The sequence below is a fragment of the Lissotriton vulgaris genome, chromosome 10 (genome assembly GCF_964263255.1).
Source record: "Lissotriton vulgaris chromosome 10, aLisVul1.2, whole genome shotgun sequence".
Lineage (NCBI taxonomy): Eukaryota > Metazoa > Chordata > Amphibia > Caudata > Salamandridae > Lissotriton > Lissotriton vulgaris.
This window is the reverse complement of record NC_141698.1, coordinates 270,587,388-270,611,960: the sequence shown is the minus strand read 5'-3', so window position 1 is coordinate 270,611,960 and position 24,573 is coordinate 270,587,388. Positions and strand designations below refer to the sequence as shown.

At 49.8% G+C, this 24,573-nt stretch overlaps 1 protein-coding gene across 1 annotated transcript in view; it reads left to right on the top strand.

Annotated features, from left to right (window-relative positions):
* Nucleotides 1–2,839: 2,839 nt before the first annotated feature.
* The window catches only part of TBRG4 (transforming growth factor beta regulator 4), a 262,457-nt gene continuing 240,723 nt past the window's right edge, over nucleotides 2,840–24,573 (top strand). Inside the window, exon 1 of the mRNA XM_086940993.1 lies at nucleotides 2,840–3,068. The gene's annotated coding sequence lies outside the window, so the exon portion shown is untranslated. The remainder of the gene's footprint in view (nucleotides 3,069–24,573) is intronic.

The window sequence follows — 24,573 nt, the reverse complement described above, 5'->3', positions numbered from 1 at the left end:
TATAGGGGTTGACAAGGTTTCCAGTACCAATTTGGTTATGTACCTATAGTACATGTCTGTGAATTTAGAGAGAGAACAGCAGGCTGTGGGTCTGATTAGCAGGCCCACAGCCACATTAAGTCGAAAACCAGTGAAGCAAAAAGCAAAAATTGGGGTGACCATAGGATAGCAGACCCTACTCTCCTACAACAACTCTTAAAAGGAGTTTATTGGAAATATGTAATAAAATCTCGTCTGGACTGTTGGGCTGATGGGGCTTCACAAAGTTACCTCTTTTTGTCATCTGAACGTTTATTATCTCCTTACGGACATGTAAAACAGAATAGCTCGGGTGTGTGTCTGTGGTGTGGGGGTTCATTAAGCATCCCCAAAAATTAATAGGGAGATTGTTGCATTGGACAATGTGTCACAAAAACACAGAAAGACGTCCTCTGCCACCAATAAATCACTACCCTAGGGAGCCTCCTCCACAGCATAAACACTAACCACTTGAGTTGTCCTACACCGACCTTCGTGCCTCACAAGACTCCAAGGCCAATGTATTCTCCAGTTTTCCTGTTCTGCCTCTGTGTGGTGGTGATATGGTTATAATCCTGCAATGAGAGTGAGTTTTTGTCTCCAGTGATAGTCTCTTCTACCTGCCAGTTGAGGGATGGTGCACCCTCCAGATTTAGTTCAGGTTTGGGCTGCCCCCTTGAATCATTCTCTGTGCCTCCTACTGTAGTCTTGACAATCACCCAGAGTTCGTCATTCACCTTGCCCCAGGCTCAGTCTCCAATAGCCCATTTCCCTGTATCACATGGAACTCCAAGATATGCTTCATATGTTTCGTTTTCCCCATTTATTGGGTCACTACATCACATGGCAATAATATTGCATCCACTACAAAACGTTCACAACACTGTAAGGTGCTCCTCATTCCACTTTTTGATGTAGTAGTATGCATTGTAGTGGGTACAATATTATTGTAAGTCAACATAATCAACTTTAATATAGTCAGGTGCAACCAATGATAAATCAGTAAGAACTTTGTCTAATTCACTCAGTAGGTTCTTGAAGTTTAGCTTACAAGAGTCCTCCAAACTCCTTGGGTCTACTCCTTCACTGCTCATTGCTTTGTTGGCCTTATAAAAGCATCACTTGCGTGTTAGATTTTCTTGGGCTCCAGTGTTGTGGGTAGTTTATTCCTTTTTTACATATCAGGAATTGGTCTTGCTGCCATACTCATCCATGCTTTAAGAGCAGCCACAGGCTCTCATCCGGATTCACACAGACCCTCTTCTCAGCTAGTGGTATTTTAAGCATCTCCCAGGTCTCTGCAGGTGTTCCCCGCCTGTGTGTCCTCCTAGAGACTTGTCCCCTCCAGTCTGTTTACTCATCACAAGCCTACACAGCCATCTTGATTTTACGTATGTTGATTTGCATCAGCACAAGGTCATTAGAGAGATGGTCTTCTTCTCTGCCTCCGTCGTCAGCTTCATGCACAGCAATATTCCAATATTCACTTAAATACCAAATATATATTGTCCCCATCATTTACTCGCTCTGGAATAGTCAGTGTCACCCTAGTCCGTGGGTGGTGCCTTCCTAACTTTCTGCAACTCAATCTTAAATGTCTTCAACTGGGGCTCTCCGAATTTACATCTACTATGTATGGCGCCCAGCCACGCCAACATGCCTGGCCTTCTGATTTGTCCAGCGGCACAAGCTGGAAGGTGCACCGAGTACCCATGCCGCAGAGTTTGTAGAGCCCCTACCACCAGGAACTACCCTGGGTTTCCAGATTCTGCCAGAAAAACTCGTTACTCTGCTCAGCCACCTTGAGTCCAGGATGTGATCCTTGACCACGCCCTACTGTTAGCCCCAGAGTCATGAGTGACAGGTTCAGAAAAATATTGGTAGGCCCCAGGACACAAGACCATGTTTTCAATATAAATTGGGTCGCATTGGAGGTGGGATGTGTGTGGGGGAATTGCCCACTTATGATATATAGGGAATATGATCAATTTTAGGATTGGGCTACTCCACTAATTTAATTGTCAAATCCCTGTACCTGCCTGGTCTGCATACACAGTGCCCCCTGCTCACACACTCCCTTTCTTTGATTCCCGTTCCTTCTGCACTCACACTGCCTCGTATGCTCCCTGCAGCCCCAGAGCACCACCTCCCCCTCTGTTCCACGCCATGTCAACTCACCCACTTCTCCACTCTGCTCCACCCTCCCCCTGAACACTCACTGCCCTCTTCTTTCTGCTGGGATGGCATGGTGCTCGGCACTCATGCGTGTTGTGGCTGGGAGGCTGGCAGGTATTCCTCACCCGAATACTGAGTCTTCTGAATTGATTCCCAAATATGATTTACAGATCTATAGACCGAATAAGAGCTACATGTAAGAGAGTTAAAGTGCTTGAGCCGAATTAATAGCTGGCTAGAAGTCTTTTAAATGAGATTTCAAATAAACGCCATGACTTTGTATCCAGTATTGGCACCCAAAACTCAAGACGGCCCCCGCCCCGCCTTCCTTGCTACGCCACTGCCTCCACACTCGTTAACCTGTGTGCCAGGCACTCCACCGCCCTCTGCTGGCCTCCAGGCGACAGCGTGGATCTCGGCAAAGTACAACATGCACACTTTAGGACTGGGACGGAAACTGTAAATCCATTTTTTAATACAAAGAGGATTCCGCGCGCACAAGGACGCACTAAGGTATTGTTTAAACACAGAGGACGTCTCAGAACTCTTCTGCAATGTGACATTTTTAAATCACATTTTTATTACATTTAATGCGCATACATGATGATTTAAACATCTTGAATCATTGTTTAAATATCAGTTTTATACAATTTATGGAGGGCTACGCTTTGAATAAATTTAAAAAATGCTAACAAATAAAATTATTGCATTTCAGAACTGTTTGCGAAGTGGAGAATATTGCGGTGACCAACTTTACAGGGAAGCTGCACTCTTATATTTTTAGACATTTGGTTGTCACAGGCACAGAACAATCTGCAACAAGCAAAACAGGTGTCAAAGTCAATTGTCAATTTACTGACCTTTTACTTACCTGGGTAAGTATCTCATTACAGTGAAAGATAAGTGATTTTGATGAGCGATGTTTAAAGTGCTCTAATTACATGTCTGTCTTGTTACATGCCGACAGCTAATGATTATCGTAATTGACATGTCCCTGTGAGTGGCAATCTGTCCAGGTACCACCGAAAGGAGAGTGTTTATTAAGTACACCAGATAGGATACGTTTTTTTATTGCACATTTACTTAAAATCATTGCAAATAAGCACATAAAGAAAGATCATGTAAATAGATCATGTAAGGCATCAATTAGAGACAAAAAAAGATCTTTTAAATAAAATAGCTGGAAGAGCCTATTAGTGGCAATTGAAGAAAAAAATGTCAAAGGCTTCTGGAAATTGATACAGGAATGTACAGGGAAAATATCAGGGTCCATGCAGTGTTCTGTTCCAGAGGATAAGTGGGTAATTTACCTCGAGGAGATCTATGGCAATTGGCCAAGGAGGGAGGCAATACAACCATGTAGTTGGCCAGGAGTGAGGGAAGAAGTAATGGAGCAGTTCTCCCTAGGTCACATTAAAATCGTGATAGCCACCTTAAATTTAACACGAGCTGCTGGCCCAGACAATCTACCTGCCATTATTATAAAAAATATAGATTGGTGGGCGGATTTGTTTGCAAAGACGTTCTTAAGTATACTAAAAACAGGAACATTACCAGATAGCTGGAAAGGGGCTATCATTAGACCCATACACAAAAAGGTGATGTAAACTCCCCCAAAAACTATCGCCTGATAAATCTCTTGGACATTGGGGAAAAAGTGTTCTCTAAAATTATTTTGGGGTTGCTAAAAGATTGGGCTGAAGATAATGGTATAGTACCTCCTGAACAGGTGGGTTTTAAAGAAGGTCATTCAACTGTGGATCATTGCTTTGCCCTCTGGGCGGTAGCGCGGAAGTTCATAGAGCAAAGGGGTAACCTGTTTTGTTGCTTTGTGGACTTCCGCGCGGCATTTGATCTTGTATGCAGGGAGCAACTATGGTCTACCTTGAAAGGCTATAAATTACATGCAGACCTGTTAGCCCTTATCCAGGCCTTGCATACAGACAACTGGGCCCAGGTAGTCCTGGATGTGGAGGGTGGATTATCTGGTAGGATCCAGATTGGAAATGGCCTAAGGCAGGGGTGCGTATTAGCCCCGTTGCTCTTTTCTCTGTTTATAGCGGACCTACCCCGGATTCTGAAAGAGGTTAGAGGGGCGAGTCCAAAGTTAGGGGGTAACCATATATTCTGCCTGCTTTATGCAGACGATCTGGTGATCATGGACCAAACGGAGATAGGTCTGCAGAGGAAACTAGATATGTTCCATAAATACTGCCTAAATAAAAAATTGGTAGTAAATATGGAAAAGACTAAAATCCTATGTTTCGGCAAAAGTAAGACCCGGTTCCCTTGGTATTTGGGTACGGAACTTCTTGAGAGGGTACCTGAATATAGATATTTGGGAGTATGGTTCACGAGTAACCTGAATTGGACCACCCATCTGGAATCTTTAAAAATTAGGGCAACAGCTTCTATAAAGGGCTTAAAAAGGTTTAATAGCTTTTACGGAGACTTGTCAGACGGGCCGGTTATTAAGGCCTATCTGGCAATGGTCCCCGCGCAATTACTATATGGATTAGAGGTTCTCCTCCTCAGTGGGAAAAAAGGTTGGGATAAAGAGGAGGGTATGATCCTGAAAAGCTTATTCTCGTTACCTAAATCAGCTATGGTAGCAAGATTGAAGATGGGAGTCACTTCCTGGGCAATTACAACCAGGATGGCACTAATACGGTGTTGGCAGCGTCTGGAGATAAGGGAAGCACCCAGAAAAATATCACAGTGGTGTAGAGAGGAAATTACCTCCAGTGAGTTATCATGGGCTAAAGAAGTCAGACTCTCATTAAAGGAAGCTTATGGGAAGTTAGGAATAGAACTAGATGCCCAGTTAGGACACACCAATATAGGCAAAAAAGAACTACGGACATTTGGGAGCAGAAGTGTCCCGTACATGTGACCACGAGTACCTTCGGCAAAAAATATCAGTGTTCCATATGATCCAAGTATGGACTTCAGAAGATCATCCCTACCCGTACTTGGATAGGTTGTCGAATCAGAAACTAAGAAGAGAGGTTTTAAAACTGAGAATGGGTGTAAACCCGTGTTATGTAAATACCAGAGTTAAAAACCTCATGATTAATAGTAATGGCAATTGCACATGTACGTTAGGCTCCACCTGTGACATTACTCATGTTTTATTAGACTGTAGGAGGACCCTTGATATACGTAAGGAGATTTTAGGCCCGTTATTCAAAAATTACAGGATTACGAATAGGAAGCAAGCTGCAGAACTCCTGGTGGGGATGGGAAACCTGGATATAGCCTGCGCCTTGGGGAAATACATGATTCGAGTCAGGGGGTTCCTCCAGAATACAGAGTTATAGGCGTATGTTATCGAGACTGTACTTTAATGTAGTCAGATATGTTTTCTCATGTGTTTTTAACATCTCAGGAGGATACTGTTAGAAATAATGTTGTCGGGGTTATCCTCCGGGAAAAGACTGAATCGCAATCTTATAAATTTTAATTCCTGTTTTTATAAAGTTTTATATATGTATAGTGTGAGAAGTTGGCCCGATATGCAACGTTCGCTATTCTAGCGACCGCTATGTATCGTTCCAACGACCCTTATGGTGTTTGGTTGTAAGTCAACCTATAGACCAGCTATCCTAGTAGCGTGGACACGAGCAGTCTAAGGCTAAAGACTCGAGAGGGCGTGTTAAGCCAGCTGTTTACCACACATGTACCCCTTGAACACCAAGTGAAAGGACACCACACAAGTGTTATGAAAATAAACAGGATATTTATTAAGAATCACAACAGCCCTGTACTCTTTATGAGGACAGGGTACTAAGCACAAACCAAATCTCTTAGGAAAATACTTCAAGTGCACAATTAAAACAAGTGTCCGAGGACACGGAAAGTTTAAGGTCTCGGGCGGACCCGATAAGGCAAGTCGGAAGCGAGGGACTCAGGACCCTAGAGTAAAGAGGCTATGCAGGCACCGAAATGCCGAGTTACCTAGCCACGAGGGCTGCGGCTGCACAAGTCTTACAGGCGTCGGGGTCTTCGCTGACGAGCCAGGAGCCGGAAGAAAAGGAGTTGCTGGCCGGCGACCAGTGATGAATAGTTCGTAGAGATCCAAGCCTGGATCAAAGATTGATGACACCTGAAAGCAGAGGGGACCAAGTTCGTACTACTAGCCAGTAGTCAGAGGGTACCAGGAGGGCACCGGGTGGCCGTCACCTCGACTAGGTGAGTGGGCGACGCTAGGCTCTGCAGTCTCACGGACCAGGAGGCGTTGTCGGCGACCACGGTGGAGGTGCGAGCTGTCCCACGAAGAATGATGCTGTCGGCGTCGCTGGGCCCAGGATGGGGCAACAAGCCTTGGCAAATCTCAGGGCCACGTGGTGGGCCTAAGATGGCGTCTTGAGTGGACCAGGAGGGTCCGGGGTGCTCCTCGCAAAGATGGAAGCAAGGGCCAGTCTGGAGCAACCAGACCAGCAGAGTTGTTTGTCGGTCGTCGTCAAGGAAGGGCACAGCCAGCGGCTAGTGACCAGACAACGGGCTGAGCAGCGAGCAGAAGGGCCCCACGCAGATCGTGGAGATGCTGGGAGACTGCACTTCGGTGCTAGAGCGGCTCAGGGTCGGGGCTTCTCGGACCCCAGAGCACTCACCAGGGAATCGCTTCGATGGTCGTGCTGGTTTAAGAGCGTGCAGGTTCTGATGATGGCCGGTCCCTCTAGGTCTCGTCGCACCCACAGATCACAGCTGAGCTAATGACGTGGGTAGAGGTCAGAGGTGCCAGGGAAGCCGGTTCTCGTCGAGCTGGGCCGTCGGATTCCTTGAGGAAGGACTTACAGCAAACCGCAGAGTTCTTAGATGGTGCCCGCTTATGCAGGGTGACTACTCCTTAGTCACAAGGGAGAAATCTTGAGAAGAGTCTTGAGTGTCCTTTCGTAGAAAGTAGTTCTTGATTCAAAGATGATCTAATTTGGAAGGGTCCCCGCTCCGGCCTTTATTCTAAAGAAAGGGGTGGGTACATGACTAGGTCCTGCCCTAAGGGTGGGACCAGGAAGGGGGGTAGTTACACCCCTCTCCCCTGCCGGGCTTTCCCCAGGCCAGGGCTGGCGCCCCTGGAACTGGTTCTGGCCGGCAGATGCGTAGTGAGCACCGGGGTGCCACTCCGCAGTCACCTTCTCGCAAAAGCCCTACCTACCCAGAATACACAAACCCTGTCTGGGACGGTGCGAACACCGCCCTCGACAGGAAACCCTTTGTCCAAGCTCTCCTCGCTGGAAGGACTCCCAGCAGCAGGAGGTCAGACTCGTGTCTGTGGTGGCAGCATCCATTTTGTGGAGCTGAGGCTTTAGTTAACTTTAACCGGGGTTCACAGTTACGTACATGTCGTGTCCCTCTAGAAGGGCGGAATGCTAACCTCGTCGCCAGAATTGGTGAGGGGGCCGCATCCCGATTCGTATGACACCTTACTCGACATGTTTTGATAACGCGACACCGAAGTTACCGATGTGGTACGCGTTATCATGGAACAGCCATTGGGTCTTGATTCCGCAAGCTGCAACCGGGCTCGGCTCGGGCCTGAACCTAGCTCACACGAGCCCACGCACTCTGCCTTCAGGATTGTTAAGGCCTGCCATAGGAGTGACTGATAGGGACTCGGGTGTCCATTGTATGGTTAGATATAGAGCTACTATACCTAAAGCGAAGGGGGATTACACGACTTCGCCCCAGCTGTCGTGCAGCCAGTTGTGTCAAATTTAGGGGGCCAGCCAGGGGCGGCATAATACATGCTGCAGTCCCTGGCGGCCCTGGGTACACCTATGCCCTGCGTTACGGGGTCTGATAAGGTGGCCCAGTACCAATTGGTAAATGCACCTAGGGCACATCTCGTAATTTAGAAAGAGAACAGCCAGGCTGTGGGTCTGATTGGCAGGCCCACAGCCAGAGAAAGTCGTAAACCAGTGAAACAAAAGCAAAAAATCTGGGTGATCATGGGATTGCAGACCCTACTCTCCTACATGACCCCCCCCCAAACGTCGGAACAATAAGCTAACCTTGACCAGGTGAGTCTTCTTGTTCTAAGTGGAAATATCTGGAGAGCCCATCGGCATTGCCATGATCAGTACCAGGTCTATGTTCCACTGTAAAGTCCATCCCCTGTAGGGAAATGGACCACCTTAGCAGTTTGGGGTTTTCACCCTTCATCTGATTTAGCCACAAGAGGGGCTTATGGTCGGTCTGAATCTTGAAGTGAGTGCCAAACAAGTATGGCCTCAGCTTCTTCAGGGCCCAAACCACAGCAAAGGCCTCCCTCTCAATAGCTGACCAATTCTTCTCTCTAGGGGTCAGCCTTCTGCTTATAAAAGCAATGGGCTGGTCTTGACCATCGAAATTCAGTTGAGAAAGAACAGCTCCCACACCCAACTCAGAAGCATCTGTTTGGACAATGAATGGTTTGGAGTAGTCCGGACTCTTGAGGATAGGCGCCGTGCACATGGCCTGCTTTAGGTCATCGAATGCTTTTTGACAGCTCGCTGTCCACTGAACCTTCTTTGGCATTTTCTTACTTGTCAGTTCATTTAATGGTGTCACGATGGAACCATAGTTCCTGACAAACTTCCTATAGTAACCAGTCAGGCCCAAGAAAGCTCGAACCTGAGTCTGGGTGGTTGGAGGAGCCCAGTCCCTGATTGACTGTATCTTGCTCTCCAGTGGCTGAACCTGGCCTCCACCTACAAGGTGGCCCAGGTATACAACCTGTGTCTGCCCTATCTGGCACTTGGTGGCCTTGATAGTGAGGCCTGCCGCTTGCAGAGCCTCTAACGCTTTCCGCAGGTGGACCAGGTGATCCTCCCAGGTGGAGCTAAAGACAGCGATATCGTCAAGATACGCCGCACAGAAGTCATCCAGCCCAGTAAGGACTTGATTCACCAACCTTTGGAAGGTGGCAGGTGCATTTTTCAGACCAAAGGGCATCACCACGAACTGATAATGCCCACCAGGGGTTGAAAATGCGGTTTTAGGCTTGGCGTCCTCAGCTAACCTGATTTGCCAATACCCAGCGGTCAGGTCAAACGTACTTAAGTAGTTGGCCGAAGCCAATCTATCGATAAGCTCGTCCGCCCTTGGTATTGGGTGGGCGTCAGTCTTAGTGACTGCATTGAGACCCCTGTAGTCTACGCAAAACCTCATCTCTCTCTTACCACCCTGGGTGTGAGGTTTCGGCACTAGAACTACGGGACTAGCCCAAGGGCTATCCGAGGGTTCAATGACTCCCAGCTCCAACATTTTCTGCACTTCACTCTTGATGCAGTCTCTAACGTGATCAGGCTGCCGGTAGATTTTACTCTTAACGGGCAAGCTGTCACCAGTGTCAACCTCATGGGTGCACCAATCGGTCTGACTGGGTGTTAGAGAAAACATATGTCTGAACGACTGAAGAACCTGTTTACAGTCGCTCTGTTGATGTTCGGAGAGGCTGCCACAAAAGACAACACCATCTACCGATCCATCGTCAGGGTTCTGAGTGAGCAGGTCGGGGAGAGGGTCACTCTCTTCTTCCTGTCCCTCATCTAGGGCCATGAGCAAACTCATGTCCTTCCTGTCGACATATGCCTTGAGCCTGTTGACATGAAGCACCCTGTGGGGGCTCCGGGGAGTTCCCAGGTCGACCAGGTAGGTGACCTCTCCCTTTTTCTCCAGGATGGTGTAGGGCCCGGACCATTTGTCCTTGAGTGCTGCTGGGGCCACCGGCTCCAACACCCACACCTTCTGTCCGGGCTGGTAAACAGTCAAGACAGCCTTTTGGTCATGCCAAGCTTTTTGGAGTTCTTGGCTGGCCTTAAGGTTTTCAGATGCCTTCTCCATGTACTCAGCCATCCGCGAGCGGAGGCCAAGCACATAGTCCACTATGTTGGCTGCAGGCTTTTTGAGAGGTCTCTCCCATCCTTCCTTCACCAAACACAGGGGTCCTCTTACAGGATGCCCGTACAAAAGTTCAAAAGGGCTGTAGCCAACCCCCTTCTGTGGGACTTCTCTGTAGGCGAACAAGAGGCAGGGGATCAGGACGTCCCATCTACGCCGAAGCTTTTCAGGTAGTCCATGAATCATCCCTTTAAGGGTCCTGTTGAATCTCTCAACAAGCCCATTGCATTGTGGATGATAGGGTGTAGTGAACTTGTAGTTGACACCACATTCCTTCCACATAGCAGTTAAGTAGCTCGACATAAAGTTTGCACCTCTGTCGGAGACGACCTCCTTAGGGAAGCCCACTCTGGAGAATACTCCAACTAGGGCTCTTGCCACAACAGGTGCTGTAGTGGTCCTAAGGGGAATAGCTTCAGGATACCTGGTGGCATGATCCACTACCACCAGTATAAACTTGTGCCCTGATGCTGTCGGTGGTTCCATGGGACCGACGATGTCGATCCCCACCCGTTCAAAGGGCACCCCCACCACAGGCATTGGTATAAGGGGGGCCTTTGTCGTGCCACCTGACTTACCACTGGCTTGGCAAGTGACACAGGAGCGGCAAAACTCCTTGGTATCTTCGTTCATATGAGGCCAGTGAAAGTGTGAGACAAGCCTGTCCCACGTTTTCGTCTGGCCTAAGTGACCTGCTAAGGGAATCTCGTGGGCCAAGGTAAGTAGGAAACCACGCTGAGACAAGGGTACAACCAGCCTCCTGGTCATGCCAGGCTTGGGGTCTCTTGACTCAGTGTACAGGAGTCCATCTTCCCAGTATACCTTGTGGGTACCTGTGGCGTTCCCAGCAGCCTCAGCAGCAGCCTGCTGTCTGAGGGGTTCAAGAGAATGGCAGTCTAACTGGTCCTTCCCCAGGTCCTCCCTTGAGGGTCCCCCTGAACCCAAGAATTCAACTTGATCAAGTTCGAACTCCTTAGGCTCAGTTTCCCTCAATTCCTGTAGGTCAGCCTCCTCTGAGACTTGATCCACGACCTGGGGCAAGGGGGAAGGCGCAGCCTTAACCCTACCGCTCTTTTTCTTGGGAGGTGTCTGGTCCGTTGTTCCAGGATCCAGCACCTGTTCAGTGGGGCATTTCCTGACCTGTGACCTAGTCACAGCGAACACATGTGCTGGCAAACCTAACATTTCCATGTGAGTCCGGTGCTCCACTTCTGACCATTGTGATGACTCCAAATCATTGCCCAACAAACAATCCACTGGGAGGTCTGGACTAACTACAACCTTCTTTTGGCCAGTTACCCCTCCCCAGGAGAAAGCTACAATTGCCATACTGTGATTGGTAGTGACATTGCTTGCATTGGTCACCAGGAATTCTGTACCTGGCATGATCTGTCCAGGGTCCTCAAAGTTAGGCGTCACCATGGTGACGCTGGCACAAGTGTCCCTATAGGCCTGAGCCATCTTTCCATTTATGAAAGGCGTCTGTCGGTATTTGCCCAAAGTATTGGGACTTATGTCCGGGGACACGTCCGCGTCCCCTGTACTGACAAGGACAGCCTGAGTGAGCGTGCCAACTAAGGTGTCACGCCCCTCAGAACCCAGGGTTAACCCTACTAAACCCTTGGGAGGCGCACTACCACTGCTGACTGTACTAGGGGGCACAGGTGCCTTAGGGGCTGCAGTGGCAGGAGTCTGCCCTCCTCCTTTCTTGGTGCACTCACTAAACCAGTGAGATTTACTTTTACAGTACTGGCACCATCTTTTGGATTGGCCTTCTTTCTTCTTTTGGGGAGCCTGACCCCCACCCTCTTTGGGTTGTTGGGGACCTGTCGAAGACTTCTGGTCATTTTGTTCCCCCTTAGAATCCTTACCCTTCTGGTCTGCTTTCTTCTGACCACCTTGATTCTGGCCCTGGTTCTGTTTAACTCTCGTACGAACCCATCTGTCTGCCTTCTTTCCCAATTCTTGGGGAGAGGTCAGATCCGAGTCGACAAGATGCTGATGCAACAACTGGTTCTGACAATTGTTTAAAATTTGTTCTCTCATCATCAAATTATACAATCCTTCGTAATCAGTAACCTTACTGCCCAGCAACCAGCCCTCAAAAGCCTTAGTGGCACAATCGACAAAATCAGACCAATCTTGAGACTGCGTTTTCTGGGTATCCCTGAACAGCACCCTGTACTGCTCAGTGGTTAGGCCGAACCCTTCAACGAGTGTATTTTTCAAGACTTGGTAATTGTTCGCATCCTCCACCCTTGTGGTGAGGAGCTTGTCTCTTCCTTTTCCTTCAAAGGAGAGCCACAAGATAGCTGCCCACTGACTCTGGGGTACACCTTGCACAGTGCAGGCCCTCTCCAAAGCAGTAATCCATTTGTGGATGTCGTCCCCTTGTTTAAAGGGGGGCACTATCTTACCAAGGTGTTTTGTATCAAAACTCCTTTCCCTATTGCTAGGTATAATGCTGCCACCAGTGGGGACCGCCCCACTTAACTGTTGCTCTCTAGCAAAGGCAAGCCTCTCTTTGGCCAGGGCAAGTTCTTCCCTTTCGATCCTCAGATTAGCTGCCCTTTCCTTAGCTTCGTACACTCTCCGCTGAGGGGACGTCATCCCTCTTTGCGAAGAGTTGTGAGAGCCATTGGTTTGAAGGGATCTGCCAGAGCCTCTTGACAGAGATCTGGCTCGTCCATTCCCAATGTTAAGCTGACCTGATAGTGGCCCCAGGAGTCCCCCAGTACCACTGTCATGTTTGCTTAAGTTGGACCTGCTTAGTCTAACGACTTCTACCTGTCCCTTATCTGCCTCATCCCCAGAGGGATCCTCATCCTCATCCTCCTCCACATCTTCGTTCTCAGTTGCGAGGTGGATGAGGTCAGGATCGTCTCTGGTTCCCTCGAGGGGAGGCATGTCTCCTTCTGGATTAGAAGGGCTAAGAAGCTTCTCAGCCTTTCTGGCATCATAAGTCTCTAGGAGACCAATCAGAAAGGAGGTGGTGGGGTTAGCCCCTTGCTTAATCTTCCTAGAGGTACATACTTGTCGTAACTCATGGAAGTTAAGCGCAGTATATCTTGAAGGAATGACCTGTGGAGGGTCAACTGACACAAGGGGAGACTCATGGTTTCCTCCTTTGTCCGACATACTGTTTCTAGTGTGGTGTAAGTGATGCACCTACCTACACTATGGGTTTACCTACTGGTCCCTTGCTAAGAGTTGCAGCCAAGGTGTGCTAAGCCTTGAGGAGCTGCAACAGCTGGTTCAGTAGAACTCAGAGTATTTTAAGCTTTAGTTATATGTACTAATAGTACTTATGTGATCTTTCAACAAGATATTCTTAGGATACGCGTGGTAAAACAACAGCAAGCTCAAATCCCAACCGCTGCTCACCAATGTGAGAAGTTGGCCCGATATGCAACGTTCGCTATTCTAGCGACCGCTATGTATCGTTCCAACGACCCTTATGGTGTTTGGTTGTAAGTCAACCTATAGACCAGCTATCCTAGTAGCGTGGACACGAGCAGTCTAAGGCTAAAGACTCGAGAGGGCGTGTTAAGCCAGCTGTTTACCACACATGTACCCCTTGAACACCAAGTGAAAGGACACCACACAAGTGTTATGAAAATAAACAGGATATTTATTAAGAATCACAACAGCCCTGTACTCTTTATGAGGACAGGGTACTAAGCACAAACCAAATCTCTTAGGAAAATACTTCAAGTGCACAATTAAAACAAGTGTCCGAGGACACGGAAAGTTTAAGGTCTCGGGCGGACCCGATAAGGCAAGTCGGAAGCGAGGGACTCAGGACCCTAGAGTAAAGAGGCTATGCAGGCACCGAAATGCCGAGTTACCTAGCCACGAGGGCTGCGGCTGCACAAGTCTTACAGGCGTCGGGGTCTTCGCTGACGAGCCAGGAGCCGGAAGAAAAGGAGTTGCTGGCCGGCGACCAGTGATGAATAGTTCGTAGAGATCCAAGCCTGGATCAAAGATTGATGACACCTGAAAGCAGAGGGGACCAAGTTCGTACTACTAGCCAGTAGTCAGAGGGTACCAGGAGGGCACCGGGTGGCCGTCACCTCGACTAGGTGAGTGGGCGACGCTAGGCTCTGCAGTCTCACGGACCAGGAGGCGTTGTCGGCGACCACGGTGGAGGTGCGAGCTGTCCCACGAAGAATGATGCTGTCGGCGTCGCTGGGCCCAGGATGGGGCAACAAGCCTTGGCAAATCTCAGGGCCACGTGGTGGGCCTAAGATGGCGTCTTGAGTGGACCAGGAGGGTCCGGGGTGCTCCTCGCAAAGATGGAAGCAAGGGCCAGTCTGGAGCAACCAGACCAGCAGAGTTGTTTGTCGGTCGTCGTCAAGGAAGGGCACAGCCAGCGGCTAGTGACCAGACAACGGGCTGAGCAGCGAGCAGAAGGGCCCCACGCAGATCGTGGAGATGCTGGGAGACTGCACTTCGGTGCTAGAGCGGCTCAGGGTCGGGGCTTCTCGGACCCCAGAGCACTCACCAGGGAATCGCTTCGATGGTCGTGCTGGTTTAAGAGCGTGCAGGTTCTGATGATGGCCGGTCCCTCTAGGTCTCGTCGCACCCACAGATCACAGCTGAGCTAATGACGTGGGTAGAGGTCAGAGGTGCCAGGGAAGCCGGTTCTCGTCGAGCTGGGCCGTCGGATTCCTTGAGGAAGGACTTACAGCAAACCGCAGAGTTCTTAGATGGTGCCCGCTTATGCAGGGTGACTACTCCTTAGTCACAAGGGAGAAATCTTGAGAAGAGTCTTGAGTGTCCTTTCGTAGAAAGTAGTTCTTGATTCAAAGATGATCTAATTTGGAAGGGTCCCCGCTCTGGCCTTTATTCTAAAGAAAGGGGTGGGTACATGACTAGGTCCTGCCCTAAGGGTGGGACCAGGAAGGGGGGTAGTTACACCCCTCTCCCCTGCCGGGCTTTCCCCAGGCCAGGGCTGGCGCCCCTGGAACTGGTTCTGGCCGGCAGATGCGTAGTGAGCACCGGGGTGCCACTCCGCAGTCACCTTCTCGCAAAAGCCCTACCTACCCAGAATACACAAACCCTGTCTGGGACGGTGCGAACACCGCCCTCGACAGGAAACCCTTTGTCCAAGCTCTCCTCGCTGGAAGGACTCCCAGCAGCAGGAGGTCAGACTCGTGTCTGTGGTGGCAGCATCCATTTTGTGGAGCTGAGGCTTTAGTTAACTTTAACCGGGGTTCACAGTTACGTACATGTCGTGTCCCTCTAGAAGGGCGGAATGCTAACCTCGTCGCCAGAATTGGTGAGGGGGCCGCATCCCGATTCGTATGACACCTTACTCGACATGTTTTGATAACGCGACACCGAAGTTACCGATGTGGTACGCGTTATCATGGAACAGCCATTGGGTCTTGATTCCGCAAGCTGCAACCGGGCTCGGCTCGGGCCTGAACCTAGCTCACACGAGCCCACGCACTCTGCCTTCAGGATTGTTAAGGCCTGCCATAGGAGTGACTGATAGGGACTCGGGTGTCCATTGTATGGTTAGATATAGAGCTACTATACCTAAAGCGAAGGGTGATTACACGACTTCGCCCCAGCTGTCGTGCAGCCAGTTGTGTCAAATTTAGGGGGCCAGCCAGGGGCGGCATAATACATGCTGCAGTCCCTGGCGGCCCTGGGTACACCTATGCCCTGCGTTACGGGGTCTGATAAGGTGGCCCAGTACCAATTGGTAAATGCACCTAGGGCACATCTCGTAATTTAGAAAGAGAACAGCCAGGCTGTGGGTCTGATTGGCAGGCCCACAGCCAGAGAAAGTCGTAAACCAGTGAAACAAAAGCAAAAAATCTGGGTGATCATGGGATTGCAGACCCTACTCTCCTACATGACCCCCCCCCCAAACGTCGGAACAATAAGCTAACCTTGACCAGGTGAGTCTTCTTGTTCTAAGTGGAAATATCTGGAGAGCCCATCGGCATTGCCATGATCAGTACCAGGTCTATGTTCCACTGTAAAGTCCATCCCCTGTAGGGAAATGGACCACCTTAGCAGTTTGGGGTTTTCACCCTTCATCTGATTTAGCCACAAGAGGGGCTTATGGTCGGTCTGAATCTTGAAGTGAGTGCCAAACAAGTATGGCCTCAGCTTCTTCAGGGCCCAAACCACAGCAAAGGCCTCCCTCTCAATAGCTGACCAATTCTTCTCTCTAGGGGTCAGCCTTCTGCTTATAAAAGCAATGGGCTGGTCTTGACCATCGAAATTCAGTTGAGAAAGAACAGCTCCCACACCCAACTCAGAAGCATCTGTTTGGACAATGAATGGTTTGGAGTAGTCCGGACTCTTGAGGATAGGCGCCGTGCACATGGCCTGCTTTAGGTCATCGAATGCTTTTTGACAGCTCGCTGTCCACTGAACCTTCTTTGGCATTTTCTTACTTGTCAGTTCATTTAATGGTGTCACGATGGAACCATAGTTCCTGACAAACTTCCTATAGTAACCAGTCAGGCCCAAGAAAGCTCGAACCTGAGTCTGGGTGGTTGGAGGAGCCCAGTCCCTGATTGACTGTATCTTGCTCTCCAGTGGCTGAACCTGGCCTCCACCTACAAGGTGGCCCAGGTATACAACCTGTGTCTGCCCTATCTGGCACTTGGTGGCCTTGATAGTGAGGCCTGCCGCTTGCAGAGCCTCTAACGCTTTCCGCAGGTGGACCAGGTGATCCTCCCAGGTGGAGCTAAAGACAGCGATATCGTCAAGATACGCCGCACAGAAGTCATCCAGCCCAGTAAGGACTTGATTCACCAACCTTTGGAAGGTGGCAGGTGCATTTTTCAGACCAAAGGGCATCACCACGAACTGATAATGCCCACCAGGGGTTGAAAATGCGGTTTTAGGCTTGGCGTCCTCAGCTAACCTGATTTGCCAATACCCAGCGGTCAGGTCAAACGTACTTAAGTAGTTGGCCGAAGCCAATCTATCGATAAGCTCGTCCGCCCTTGGTATTGGGTGGGCGTCAGTCTTAGTGACTGCATTGAGACCCCTGTAGTCTACGCAAAACCTCATCTCTCTCTTACCACCCTGGGTGTGAGGTTTCGGCACTAGAACTACGGGACTAGCCCAAGGGCTATCCGAGGGTTCAATGACTCCCAGCTCCAACATTTTCTGCACTTCACTCTTGATGCAGTCTCTAACGTGATCAGGCTGCCGGTAGATTTTACTCTTAACGGGCAAGCTGTCACCAGTGTCAACCTCATGGGTGCACCAATCGGTCTGACTGGGTGTTAGAGAAAACATATGTCTGAACGACTGAAGAACCTGTTTACAGTCGCTCTGTTGATGTTCGGAGAGGCTGCCACAAAAGACAACACCATCTACCGATCCATCGTCAGGGTTCTGAGTGAGCAGGTCGGGGAGAGGGTCACTCTCTTCTTCCTGTCCCTCATCTAGGGCCATGAGCAAACTCATGTCCTTCCTGTCGACATATGCCTTGAGCCTGTTGACATGAAGCACCCTGTGGGGGCTCCGGGGAGTTCCCAGGTCGACCAGGTAGGTGACCTCTCCCTTTTTCTCCAGGATGGTGTAGGGCCCGGACCATTTGTCCTTGAGTGCTGCTGGGGCCACCGGCTCCAACACCCACACCTTCTGTCCGGGCTGGTAAACAGTCAAGACAGCCTTTTGGTCATGCCAAGCTTTTTGGAGTTCTTGGCTGGCCTTAAGGTTTTCAGATGCCTTCTCCATGTACTCAGCCATCCGCGAGCGGAGGCCAAGCACATAGTCCACTATGTTGGCTGCAGGCTTTTTGAGAGGTCTCTCCCATCCTTCCTTCACCAAACACAGGGGTCCTCTTACAGGATGCCCGTACAAAAGTTCAAAAGGGCTGTAGCCAACCCCCTTCTGTGGGACTTCTCTGTAGGCGAACAAGAGGCAGGGGATCAGGACGTCCCATCTACGCCGAAGCTTTTCAGGTAGTCCATGAATCATCCCTTTAAGGGTCCTGTTGAATCTCTCAACAAGCCCATTGCATTGTGGATGATAGGGTGTAGTGAACTTGTAGTTGACACCACATTCCTTCCACATAGCAGTTAAGTAGCTCGACATAAAGTTTGCACCTCTGTCGGAGACGACCTCCTTAGGGAAGCCCACTCTGGAGAATACTCCAACTAGGGCTCTTGCCACAACAGGTGCTGTAGTGGTCCTAAGGGGAATAGCTTCAGGATACCTGGTGGCATGATCCACTACCACCAGTATAAACTTGTGCCCTGATGCTGTCGGTGGTTCCATGGGACCGACGATGTCGATCCCCACCCGTTCAAAGGGCACCCCCACCACAGGCATTGGTATAAGGGGGGCCTTTGTCGTGCCACCTGACTTACCACTGGCTTGGCAAGTGACACAGGAGCGGCAAAACTCCTTGGTATCTTCGTTCATATGAGGCCAGTGAAAGTGTGAGACAAGCCTGTCCCACGTTTTCGTCTGGCCTAAGTGACCTGCTAAGGGAATCTCGTGGGCCAAGGTAAGTAGGAAACCACGCTGAGACAAGGGTACAACCAGCCTCCTGGTCATGCCAGGCTTGGGGTCTCTTGACTCAGTGTACAGGAGTCCATCTTCCCAGTATACCTTGTGGGTACCTGTGGCGTTCCCAGCAGCCTCAGCAGCAGCCTGCTGTCTGAGGGGTTCAAGAGAATGGCAGTCTAACTGGTCCTTCCCCAGGTCCTCCCTTGAGGGTCCCCCTGAACCCAAGAATTCAACTTGATCAAGTTCGAACTCCTTAGGCTCAGTTTCCCTCAATTCCTGTAGGTCAGCCTCCTCTGAGACTTGATCCACGACCTGGGGCAAGGGGGAAGGCGCAGCCTTAACCCTACCGCTCTTTTTCTTGGGAGGTGTCTGGTCCGTTGTTCCAGGATCCAGCACCTGTTCAGTGGGGCATTTCCTGACCTGTGACCTAGTCACAGCGAACACATGTGCTGGCAAACCTAACATTTCCATGTGAGTCCGGTGCTCCACTTCTGACCATTGTGATGACTCCAAATCATTGCCCAACAAACAATCCACTGGGAGGTCTGGACTAACTACAACCTTCTTTTGGCCAGTTACCCCTCCCCAGGAGAAAGCTACAATTGCCATACTGTGATTGGTAGTGACATTGCTTGCATTGGTCACCAGGAATTCTGTACCTGGCATGATCTGTCCAGGGTCCTCAAAGTTAGGCGTCACCATGGTGACGCTGGCACAAGTGTCCCTATAGGCCTGAGCCATCTTTCCATTTATGAAAGGCGTCTGTCGGTATTTGCCCAAAGTATTGGGACTTATGTCAGGGGACACGTCCGCGTCCCCTGTACTGACAAGGACAGCCTGAGTGAGCGTGCCAACTAAGGTGTCACGCCCCTCAGAACCCAGGGTTAACCCTACTAAACCCTTGGGAGGCGCACTACCACTGCTGACTGTACTAGGGGGCACAGGTGCCTTAGGGGCTGCAGTGGCAGGAGTCTGCCCTCCTCCTTTCTTGGTGCACTCACTAAACCAGTGAGATTTACTTTTACAGTACTGGCACCATCTTTTGGATTGGCCTTCTTTCTTCTTTTGGGGAGCCTGACCCCCACCCTCTTTGGGTTGTTGGGGACCTGTCGAAGACTTCTGGTCATTTTGTTCCCCCTTAGAATCCTTACCCTTCTGGTCTGCTTTCTTCTGACCACCTTGATTCTGGCCCTGGTTCTGTTTAACTCTCGTACGAACCCATCTGTCTGCCTTCTTTCCCAATTCTTGGGGAGAGGTCAGATCCGAGTCGACAAGATGCTGATGCAACAACTGGTTCTGACAATTGTTTAAAATTTGTTCTCTCATCATCAAATTATACAATCCTTCGTAATCAGTAACCTTACTGCCCAGCAACCAGCCCTCAAAAGCCTTAGTGGCACAATCGACAAAATCAGACCAATCTTGAGACTGCGTTTTCTGGGTATCCCTGAACAGCACCCTGTACTGCTCAGTGGTTAGGCCGAACCCTTCAACGAGTGTATTTTTCAAGACTTGGTAATTGTTCGCATCCTCCACCCTTGTGGTGAGGAGCTTGTCTCTTCCTTTTCCTTCAAAGGAGAGCCACAAGATAGCTGCCCACTGACTCTGGGGTACACCTTGCACAGTGCAGGCCCTCTCCAAAGCAGTAATCCATTTGTGGATGTCGTCCCCTTGTTTAAAGGGGGGCACTATCTTACCAAGGTGTTTTGTATCAAAACTCCTTTCCCTATTGCTAGGTATAATGCTGCCACCAGTGGGGACCGCCCCACTTAACTGTTGCTCTCTAGCAAAGGCAAGCCTCTCTTTGGCCAGGGCAAGTTCTTCCCTTTCGATCCTCAGATTAGCTGCCCTTTCCTTAGCTTCGTACACTCTCCGCTGAGGGGACGTCATCCCTCTTTGCGAAGAGTTGTGAGAGCCATTGGTTTGAAGGGATCTGCCAGAGCCTCTTGACAGAGATCTGGCTCGTCCATTCCCAATGTTAAGCTGACCTGATAGTGGCCCCAGGAGTCCCCCAGTACCACTGTCATGTTTGCTTAAGTTGGACCTGCTTAGTCTAACGACTTCTACCTGTCCCTTATCTGCCTCATCCCCAGAGGGATCCTCATCCTCATCCTCCTCCACATCTTCGTTCTCAGTTGCGAGGTGGATGAGGTCAGGATCGTCTCTGGTTCCCTCGAGGGGAGGCATGTCTCCTTCTGGATTAGAAGGGCTAAGAAGCTTCTCATCCTTTCTGGCATCATAAGTCTCTAGGAGACCAATCAGAAAGGAGGTGGTGGGGTTAGCCCCTTGCTTAATCTTCCTAGAGGTACATACTTGTCGTAACTCATGGAAGTTAAGCGCAGTATATCTTGAAGGAATGACCTGTGGAGGGTCAACTGACACAAGGGGAGACTCATGGTTTCCTCCTTTGTCCGACATACTGTTTCTAGTGTGGTGTAAGTGATGCACCTACCTACACTATGGGTTTACCTACTGGTCCCTTGCTAAGAGTTGCAGCCAAGGTGTGCTAAGCCTTGAGGAGCTGCAACAGCTGGTTCAGTAGAACTCAGAGTATTTTAAGCTTTAGTTATATGTACTAATAGTACTTATGTGATCTTTCAACAAGATATTCTTAGGATACGCGTGGTAAAACAACAGCAAGCTCAAATCCCAACCGCTGCTCACCAATGTGAGAAGTTGGCCCGATATGCAACGTTCGCTATTCTAGCGACCGCTATGTATCGTTCCAACGACCCTTATGGTGTTTGGTTGTAAGTCAACCTATAGACCAGCTATCCTAGTAGCGTGGACACGAGCAGTCTAAGGCTAAAGACTCGAGAGGGCGTGTTAAGCCAGCTGTTTACCATACATGTACCCCTTGAACACCAAGTGAAAGGACACCACACAAGTGTTATGAAAATAAACAGGATATTTATTAAGAATCACAACAGCCCTGTACTCTTTATGAGGACAGGGTACTAAGCACAAACCAAATCTCTTAGGAAAATACTTCAAGTGCACAATTAAAACAAGTGTCCGAGGACACGGAAAGTTTAAGGTCTCGGGCGGACCCGATAAGGCAAGTCGGAAGCGAGGGACTCAGGACCCTAGAGTAAAGAGGCTATGCAGGCACCGAAATGCCGAGTTACCTAGCCACGAGGGCTGCGGCTGCACAAGTCTTACAGGCGTCGGGGTCTTCGCTGACGAGCCAGGAGCCGGAAGAAAAGGAGTTGCTGGCCGGCGACCAGTGATGAATAGTTCGTAGAGATCCAAGCCTGGATCAAAGATTGATGACACCTGAAAGCAGAGGGGACCAAGTTCGTACTACTAGCCAGTAGTCAGAGGGTACCAGGAGGGCACCGGGTGGCCGTCACCTCGACTAGGTGAGTGGGCGACGCTAGGCTCTGCAGTCTCACGGACCAGGAGGCGTTGTCGGCGACCACGGTGGAGGTGCGAGCTGTCCCACGAAGAATGATGCTGTCGGCGTCGCTGGGCCCAGGATGGGGCAACAAGCCTTGGCAAATCTCAGGGCCACGTGGTGGGCCTAAGATGGCGTCTTGAGTGGACCAGGAGGGTCCGGGGTGCTCCTCGCAAAGATGGAAGCAAGGGCCAGTCTGGAGCAACCAGACCAGCAGAGTTGTTTGTCGTCGTCGTCAAGGAAGGGCACAGCCAGCGGCTAGTGACCAGACAACGGGCTGAGCAGCGAGCAGAAGGGCCCCACGCAGATCGTGGAGATGCTGGGAGACTGCACTTCGGTGCTAGAGCGGCTCAGGGTCGGGGCTTCTCGGACCCCAGAGCACTCACCAGGGAATCGCTTCGATGGTCGTGCTGGTTTAAGAGCGTGCAGGTTCTGATGATGGCCGGTCCCTCTAGGTCTCGTCGCACCCACAGATCACAGCTGAGCTGATGACGTGGGTAGAGGTCAGAGGTGCCAGGGAAGCCGGTTCTCGTCGAGCTGGGCCGTCGGATTCCTTGAGGAAGGACTTACAGCAAACCGCAGAGTTCTTAGATGGTGCCCGCTGATGCAGGGTGACTACTCCTTAGTCACAAGGGAGAAATCTTGAGAAGAGTCTTGAGTGTCCTTTCGTAGAAAGTAGTTCTTGATTCAAAGATGATCTAATTTGGAAGGGTCCCCGCTCCGGCCTTTATTCTAAAGAAAGGGGTGGGTACATGACTAGGTCCTGCCCTAAGGGTGGGACCAGGAAGGGGGGTAGTTACACCCCTCTCCCCTGCCGGGCTTTCCCCAGGCCAGGGCTGGCGCCCCTGGAACTGGTTCTGGCCGGCAGATGCGTAGTGAGCACCGGGGTGCCACTCCGCAGTCACCTTCTCGCAAAAGCCCTACCTACCCAGAATACACAAACCCTGTCTGGGACGGTGCGAACACCGCCCTCGACAGGAAACCCTTTGTCCAAGCTCTCCTCGCTGGAAGGACTCCCAGCAGCAGGAGGTCAGACTCGTGTCTGTGGTGGCAGCATCCATTTTGTGGAGCTGAGGCTTTAGTTAACTTTAACCGGGGTTCACAGTTACGTACATGTCGTGTCCCTCTAGAAGGGCGGAATGCTAACCTCGTCGCCAGAATTGGTGAGGGGGCCGCATCCCGATTCGTATGACACCTTACTCGACATGTTTTGATAACGCGACACCGAAGTTACCGATGTGGTACGCGTTATCATGGAACAGCCATTGGGTCTTGATTCCGCAAGCTGCAACCGGGCTCGGCTCGGGCCTGAACCTAGCTCACACGAGCCCACGCACTCTGCCTTCAGGATTGTTAAGGCCTGTCATAGGAGTGACTGATAGGGACTCGGGTGTCCATTGTATGGTTAGATATAGAGCTACTATACCTAAAGCGAAGGGTGATTACACGACTTCGCCCCAGCTGTCGTGCAGCCAGTTGTGTCAAATTTAGGGGGCCAGCCAGGGGCGGCATAATACATGCTGCAGTCCCTGGCGGCCCTGGGTACACCTATGCCCTGCGTTACGGGGTCTGATAAGGTGGCCCAGTACCAATTGGTAAATGCACCTAGGGCACATCTCGTAATTTAGAAAGAGAACAGCCAGGCTGTGGGTCTGATTGGCAGGCCCACAGCCAGAGAAAGTCGTAAACCAGTGAAACAAAAGCAAAAAATCTGGGTGATCATGGGATTGCAGACCCTACTCTCCTACATATAGTGTATACTTTTATGGTTGTAATAACTCAAATAAAGTTTTAATGACTGACTGATCATGTGTGTAGCAGAATGTACCTAACTCTTTTCTGAGTGAGGCCAGTTTAAAAACTGAAAACACTGTGTAGATTACAAAATGCTCTGCACAACTTTTACAGTGCATTATATTTGGGATAGATTACCTCTAACCATACATTATGAGGACACTGTGAGTCACTGAGAAGCTATATGACAATGTCAGTCAGTCAATATCTGTGTTCGGCCTAAAAGGTCATTAAAGAGCAAAATATATACATAAAAACAAAATATAGAAGAACAATTAAAAATAGAGGGCATATAAAAGAGAGAAAGAAGATATGACTAAATATATTACAATAAAACCAGGATAAAATATGTTAAAACGTTTATGTACACAGCAGCATTAGAGGGACACCTTTTTCTGTGTTAACCTCCTCATAAACATCAGATACCTTGACACTGCAAATCAATGGACTGACTTGTATTACTTCTGAGTATTCTATGGGTGATGCTGTAATTTCTCAGACCCAAATTACGACAGAGTGGCAAAATCCAAATTTTTCCTTGGACCATGATAGGCTGGATAAAATAGAATTACATGTTCAACCACTTCGATCACCCCAGGGCAGAAAGGGAATGTTTTGTCAGACTCTGAGTTACCAGAGATCCATACAGTAGTAAAGGCTCAAATTTGGAAGACTCCCAAACGGAACTTAAAGTGCAGGGTTCTGTCATAAGGGATTCCACATCATCCATCAATTATTTAAAGCAATTGTCAATTTTTAACTCCAAGAAAGAGGTAGTGAGGGAGCCCACCCAAGAGGTGCTTACAGTATTTTAG